This window comes from Mauremys reevesii, linkage group 4 (genome assembly GCF_016161935.1).
Source record: "Mauremys reevesii isolate NIE-2019 linkage group 4, ASM1616193v1, whole genome shotgun sequence".
In the NCBI taxonomy this organism is placed as follows: Eukaryota; Metazoa; Chordata; order Testudines; family Geoemydidae; genus Mauremys; species Mauremys reevesii.
This window is the reverse complement of record NC_052626.1, coordinates 35058859-35066906: the sequence shown is the minus strand read 5'-3', so window position 1 is coordinate 35066906 and position 8048 is coordinate 35058859. Positions and strand designations below refer to the sequence as shown.

Here is an 8048-nt window from a genome sequence, read left to right as displayed (position 1 = left end):
ACGGCTCCAGCTCCGCGGCTGCAGCCAGGACTCGGGGTAGCCCGGGCCAGGGGCTTTCTCTGCTGCTCCAGTCGGGGCAGCACTGGCTCGGGGGTTCCGCCACCTCCAGCCGGGGCAGCCTGGGCTCCTGCCCCTGCGGCTCCAGGTGCTAAGCTTGGGGCTTCCTCCCACAGCGGCTCTGGTCGGACTGGGAGCTTTTGCGCCCGGTGGTTGCAGCCGGGGCAGCCTGGGCTCAGGGCTTCCGTCCCCTTCTCGCCCTCCCGCTCCAGCCCGGGCTCCGGGCTTGCACCTCCCCGGCCTCCAGCCGGGGGCAGCCCGGGCTCGGGGCTCCCGCCGCCCTGCCACTCCAGCTGGGGCTCGGGACAGTCTGGACTCCGGGCTCGAGGCTTCAGCCCCGCGGCTGCAGCCGGGGCCGGGGTTCAGGGCGCCCGGGCTCAACGCTTCTCCCCCCCGCGGATCCTACCGGGTCTCGGGGTGACCCGCCAGGGGCTTCTGCCCTGGGGCTTCTTCTAGGGCTGGAGCACTCATTTTTTCCTGGAGGGTCCCAAATTGGCTGGAGGCCCCTGCCTCAATCTGTCCCTGGCATGAACTAGCAGCTAGGAGCCCCCAGCTAGGGTGCTCCCAGCAGCATGGGGGCGAGGGGGAATCGTATCCACCTCTAGGAACCTCCTCTAACTGCAGGAGGGTGCTAATCTTGGGACTCCCCTTCAGTCCAACATTTGCAGTGTGACATAACTTTGCAACCCCCCTGCCCACCCATGATGCCATTTTGGGTCTGGACCCTCATGTTACAACACCATGAAATTTCAAATGTAAACATCTGAAATCATGAAATTGACTAATTTTTAAACCCTCTGGCACTGAAATTGATCAGAATGGACCATGAATTTGGTAGGGCCCCAGTCATCTGTGTTCTGAGTATTGTCCCCAATAGAGGTTTATCTACTGTCTGAGCCAAATGCTAATCAAGAGATTGTGAAAATGACAAGAAAAAGGCACACAAGAAAAGAACAATCAACAGGGGGCCATCCTGTTTACCAGTAAAGTCAATGGATTGGGGATTGGATTGGATAACGGAGGATATAGAGAGACACCTGGGATCTTTTCCACTGAGAAGGCATGACCTCAGCTGATGGCATGACCTGTCTCATTAACAAAAGATCACAGCCAAGCCTGGCTGTAATACACTGGAAGGATTCTGGGTGAGCTTTTTCTCTGTAAGATATGACACTAGCTAGTTAAATAAGTCTAGATTCTAGAATGCATGTTATGGGTTTTTTTACATGTAACCATTTGTTTTCAATATTTCTGCTGGCTATCACTTGAATATCTAGACTTTGTTAAATAACCTTTTACCTGTTTTTGTTATAAAGGTATCTAAGTGCTGTGTGTTAATGTGACTTGAGGTGTAATTGGTAAATGGGAGTGTTCTGTTGCCTTAGGAGCAGTGAATTTGCCAATACTGCAGTTATTCTGTGGAACAAGGGCTGGGCATTCTCTGGGGGCACTTGAAGATCTCAGGAGTTGGAGCATACCAATCTCTAACCTACAGAGGGTCAGCAGAGCCTGTATAGAACAATAGGGGAGTGTTTGTGTTGCACGTGATCAGTTGAGTTGGGGAGCTGACACACAGCAGGTGCAGACAAGGCTTCCTCACACTAAGGGCAGGTAGTAGTGAGGTGCCTCCCAACCCTGGGTGCCCCTAAGAAGCATCACAATTTCCCTATGCACATCCCTCTCTTGCCTGAAGTCTGCAGGTGCACTCCTGGATCTCAGCGGATCTAGTCTGGTGCCATAAAGTGATACATTTGCATTGTGACATCATAATAAACAGCTTGTAAATGAAGTAACCCCATGTCTGGTATCATTGGGTTTGAGTTCGCTCAGTCCTGCGAGAGAGGGAAAATTAGTCCCTCTCTCTAGAAAGTTAGAGCCGTTATATCTACTGAGTATGTGCCTTTGAATGAGCATTTTTAACTTTGCATCTTCTGTGCCTCTAACCCTACAAAATCATTTTGTGCTGCAGCCATGTAATCTCTCCTTAAGGCCTAATTTTGAATTCATGACTAGGAAATTACAGATGGTAAGGAATGATGAGCAATGAGTCCGGCTGTTCCGGGTTTCTGCTCACCCTTAAGCTCTCTGATTCTTGCTCCCAAAGCTCCCTTGGTGTCTCCAGGCTTTTACAGCCACTCTCTTTACTGCACTGGTACCTGCTATGTGAGCCATCACTGAAATACAATAGAAAAAAAACAAAACCTGGCATCACCTACAGCAGGATAGAACCAGTAAATGTATTTCTTATTTCTCTCGTATGGATGGACATTACTGTCCTGGAGGCAATATGCTAGAATGGTCTCTGCTTCCTCTCTACAGTTACAGTAGTAAGGGAGGCAGTGAGACCTAATGAATAAAACACTGGATTGGAATCTAAGAAGATCTAGGAAGTCCTATTTCCAGCTCTGCTGCTATCTTGGGCAAGTCACTTCAACCTCTCGGTGTCACCATCTCCCATGTGTGAAATTAGGATAATGATACTTTCCTCCTTCATAAAGCACTTTGAGATCTACTGGTGGCAAAAGAGCTAGGTGCTATTAGGAGACGAATCCTGGACTGACCGAAATCAATGGAAAATCTGCTGTTGACATTAAACAGCATCCTTGTGTGCAGACCTTACAGGTTTGTTTGATAAGCTAGATAAATCTTTTACCAAGTTATTCGTGAAATGGCTCTCTCTCTCTATATATATATATATATGTAGAGAGAGAGAGAGACATTTTTTTTAATGAAATTGGTCCTTGAGAAATCTGTTGAATTGGCCCCCCAGAGAATTGAAGACCCAGGAGCAGAAATAGTGCAACAGCAGTAAAGGCTTCCCCTAGAATACGCCTATATCTTAATGGTGCTGAGCCTTTTCGAACCACCTGATGGTGCCATAGGGTTCAAGTCTCCTTAGCCCATTCAGTCCTTAGCCTCTACTCAGACCCCCCAATAAGGGTGTGCATTTTCATGGTTGCTTTTGCGTTATGGACACTTGTCACACAGGTATGTGAATTTTAACGGTTACTTTGGGGTTATGGGCACTTGTCTACTAGGAACGGGGCTGAGACCCACTAATTCATTTAATGTAGGACACCCGACGTCTGCCAGATGGTAATAATTTTCAGTATGGACTTGATTTGGACTTCTGATTAAAATGTGATGGGATTTGATCACATCATAAATATACCTGATCCCTGTAGTCCACAACTAAAACTTGATTTAAGTATTTGTAACATTTTATACTTCACTGATAAACATTTTATATGCATCCTTTACAAGAGAGAGAGTCTGAAATACAGAAAAATCAATGACTTGTCACTCTGGGAAGTGAACATATTTCATGTGTAACTTCATATAGAGCTTGATCCTACTGCTGTTGAAGTGAATAGTAATGCTCCCTTCACTTCAGTAGTGCAGGATCAGGTCCACAGTGGATAATGAACTTCATCCCCGACAGTGTGTACAAGCTGGTCTCAGAGGCTAAAAGCTGGCAATAACCATTAATGACATTCAAATTGCTATTCAAACCCTAACACTTAAAATGTAATCACAATAAAAATTGGGCAAACAACAAAAAAAATCATATGGGTAAAAGAACAAAGAGAGAGAAAAATAGAAATAGGCCCTATGAAAAAAAGGGTAGTAAAGTCTCCATGCAATACTATCAGACTCTTCTGCCATTTGGATGTTCCTGATTTACATGTACACATAAAGCTTTCTGGTTTTTATAACTATGTCTGAATATTTTGTTCTTGGTGTGCATATTTGTCATTCTCCTCAGTACCAGACTGCCATTTGGATTTCCTCCAAGACATTTCAACTTTTTTTTCCCCCTCGAGTCTCTGTCCATGAGGATCAAAATCATCTGTATTTAGAGACAAACTTTCCACACTCTTTTCATGATGGCAGGCAGCGTCTATTTTTCATTCGCTGCTGCGAGACCTTTAGAGCAAATCCATTTCCTCAAAACCGTTAGAAAAAATGTCAGAAGGAATTTTGCACTGTATAGTGGGGATAAGAATCAAAGTTTTGCCTTCAGCTCTGCTGATCACAAACACAAAACACCATCACACTAATCAACCCAGCTACTCACTTTCATTTTAATGACTTGAGTCCAGGAAACTATATAGTCTACTTCAGTGTCTGAATGGAAAACATGGGCTCTGTATATCATTCAAGCTAGGCTGGTGCAAAGGGCTGTAAACCTCCCACAAGGGGAGGGCACTGGGACTCTTTGCTTGATGCAGAGCCATCTCCATCAGCTCTGTACCAGCACTAGATAGGTAATAATTGGAGATATACCAATCTCCTAGAGCTGGAAGGGCCCTTGAAAGGTTATTGAGTCCAGCCCCCTGCCTTCACTAACAGGCTCAAATACTGATTTTGCCCCAGATCCCTAAGTGGCCCTCTCAAGGATTGAACTCTCAACCTTGGGTTTAGCAGGCCAATGCTCAAACCACTGAGCTATCCCTCCCCTGTGATCCCTGATAGAGCCAGGGGATGGAGCATTTTAGTACAAGCCAAGGATGGGGCAAAAGTGGTAGATGAGGGACAGAGGGAGCCTGGCCAGGGCAGAGCTGCACCGCAGCAATTCTTCACCCTGGCAGCAATCCATGGTTGCCACTGCAACAGAGGCACAGATGAGGCAGCAAATAAGAGTGCATCTCTGTCTCCAATGCATCTCTGCAAGCACTGATAAAGAGACTAGTCTGGCCCTACATGGAAGCACAGGACCCAGTCCTGTGAGATGCTGAGTGCCTTCAGCTATTCAGTAGGAGTGGAAGAAGTTGAACACATCACAGACCTGGACTCTAACTACATAGAGAGAAGAGTAATTCAGAAAAGAAGCTTCTTATAGGGATAAATCCTGTCCTCACCTCTGTGATTGCAGGCTTATTCGGTGGAGGAGACAGCATGCTTTTGGGTGGACTGGAGTCCATCTGAACCTTGGCACACAAGAATGTAAGAAAGATGTGGAGACAAGGATGGAGCCAGAGGACCTTCTGGTAAGAGGAAGTTTGGTGAATGGTTCCTCCTCTCAGTGTAGCAAACTGCACAGAGTGGAGCTCAGGCTGGGTGCTGCTGCCTAGGTTTTAGGCCTTAATCACGTGAAGATTTCATGGTTTCTCTCCTATTGTCTCCTTTCAGGCACAATAGAGAGACTCCATATTGTGTTCAGTTCCCCATATCTGCTTCTCTCACAGCTCCAACCTTGAGCTATTCGAGCAGATCTAAATCAAAAAGGCGTTTAAAAAAATTTGCCTTCACAGAACATCCTATCCAAGACAGGAGACCAGATGTCCTCATACGTAGATACTTCTATAAATCATATGGGATTGAACTTGTGAAATTCATTTCATAATTTTCATTTCTCATTACATGGGCATAGCCATTCTATAGTTAAGACTGATACCACATTCCCATTACAAGTTGGGTTTTCACCAAGCCTGTAAACTTACAAAGCACTCCTGAATGAAACCTATTCCCCTGGTATTTAACATTCCCTATCTTAACTTCTTGGAGTTCTGGACAAAAATTAAGAAAGGAATGGTGTTTCAAAAATGTCCCTATCTTTGACTTTTTGTTTTTAAAAGCCCCTAACTTTTGTTTTCATTTTGGCTCCTTTTTGGCTTGGCCTGCAAACTCCAGATTTATTTTGTTGGCCTGCATGAGTGTCTCTTAGTATTTTTGGAAGGATGAGTGTAAGAAATACAAAGATACAAGGAGTTCTTTTTACATCTGTACAAAGCAACTGTTGAAAGATAATATATATATTATATATATATATATATACAGAATTCAGCTATAATAGGCCTGGTTCTCATTTACATAACTCTGGCAGGATACAGGGCCCTGAAATTGGGCAAAAAACAACAACATTTATATGTAGTCATTAGGGTTCCTTCCCACTGCCAGAGTTTAGGGTAAAGGGGCCTTCATGTAAGTAAGAATCAGCCCCAACATATTTTGGGATTATATTTGTTTGGAAATCTTTACTGCACATGCCAGGCCTCACGTTTTGACTTCTCTGGGACTGCTCATGGAGTAAGGAACCAGCCAATATGGGTAAACATATCAGAATCTGACCCTGAATCAGCCCAAATGAAAACAACAAGAGACATCCAACAGATTATTTCCAGAAAAGAATCAAATAGGGGAAGAAAGTCAAGACTGGATGGGTGGTCTAAACTGGGTTGAGTCATCTGCTAAAGTTTTCATGACAGTGGGAAACTGCGTGGATTCTTTTGAACAAAGTTTTTTGATTGTGAATAATCAGTGATTCTGAATTCCTTCTTAATGGACAAGTTGGGTTATTAATAATGTCTTTACTATTACTTGCTATATTAATGTCTTCCAATGACACGTTTATGGTGATTAGTGGGAAAAAGAGAAATGGCAAGAACTGAAGAATTTTCCAAACCCCATAATTCTATCTAGGAAGAAAAGCAGCATCACAATAACCCTGGATAAAATGGATTATCCTGATGAAGTACTGAAGGATACATTATGAGCAACTATGAAGACTAAAATTTATGAAGAAACTTTTCTCAAAGACCTCATAACTCAAATAGTGATGTAGCCACAATAAGTTATGAAGGTCTTTCCTATATGACAAGGGACAAGGAATCTGCTGTATCCTTCAAACATAATGCATTATACTTGCATTTTAGAATATTTCGCTTTAACAACACCCAAATGTATCACTAATGATTTTCTCTACGGGCTTAATAATCTACACGTTCATTTTTATTAATGGTGACCTTTATAGTGTGTAATTAATTACATTTTTATAAAGTTTTCTTTTCTAGGCACGTCTCAGTAGTAAAATGAGTGAGCATGTTTCCCATGCAACAGCAACACTAAACTACCTGATCAAAGCCTTAATACAGCAATTGTTAAATGAATCATGTTTAAAAGGCTTAGTGTAAGAACATATTAACTTTTTGCAAAGGACAATTTTGTCAAAAGTTTTGAATGGCTACGATGTAAAATAAAATGTATTGCTCTTCTATTAAAAAAAGAAAAGAAAAAGAAAAAAAGGAAAAGGGGAAATGTAGCACAGAATAATGTCAGAGTTTAGGTCAGAATACATTAACGAATTGGTGGGTGATTAGGTGGCTGGGAATAAGTAATGAGCCTTTCATCTGTAAAGTCACACTTTTACATCTTGTCCTTGGGTTGCAATGACTGCAGTTCAACTGATTATCATCTGATGGCTGCACAGTGGTTTATGTGAAATGAACTGTATGCTCTCCTAGACCTTGTACTTAGTGGGCAGAAGTCTCTATCAGATTTGCTCCCATGGTCAACAGTTTCAGAACAGAGGCCAAGGAATGGATAGGGATGGACCCAAAAGTACAAAAAAAGGGTCAGAATATCTATAAAGTTGTACAAAATTTCAGATGTTCAGTTTCTCACTGATATAAACATTAAAAAAAATGTATTGCACAATTCCTATATCAAAGGATCTTTTAAAATGGAATAGTTTCTCCAGAGCAGGTCTGCTACTATAGACACAGCTTTCACCCTATTAATGTTCATCAGTAATCTGACCTAATAGAAATAAAAGTAGAGGTGAAGCTAGTCATATATAGACTAATTGTCATATTATTGTAGAGTGGCTTTACCTTCTACAGTTCAAATTTGCAAAGCATGTAGGAAGAACTCAGTACAATTAGCACATCTTTTCCCATACAGCTCCAGTGCAAACCTTGCATGTTTATATCCTGAGCACAGTCCTGTGTGAAATATGTATAACCCACAGAAGCATTGTGGGTACACTAGGATACATTATGGAATAAACACACCAAGTGTCCTGAATTCTTGTGTCTATGAAGTCAGCTAATTATAGTGATAGAACAATTTTTTAAGTGGACTTACCCACTCCAGGGAAGCAATACTTTGCACTTAAATAGCCCCTGCCATGAAATGATATATCTGTTTCACAGAATAGTAAACTGAGGCACAAGGAGGCCGCCTCAGGCTCAGGATCAAACAAATACATA

At 42.9% G+C, this 8048-nt stretch overlaps 1 long non-coding RNA gene across 1 annotated transcript; it reads left to right on the top strand.

The window, feature by feature from the left end:
• The first annotated feature begins 647 nt into the window (after window positions 1–647).
• On the top strand, window positions 648–7163 carry LOC120405082. Its single transcript, XR_005598352.1, has 3 exons — window positions 648–1202; window positions 4934–5048; window positions 6481–7163. It is a non-coding gene; the product is annotated as an uncharacterized LOC120405082 (long non-coding RNA).
• Window positions 7164–8048: the final 885 nt, after the last annotated feature.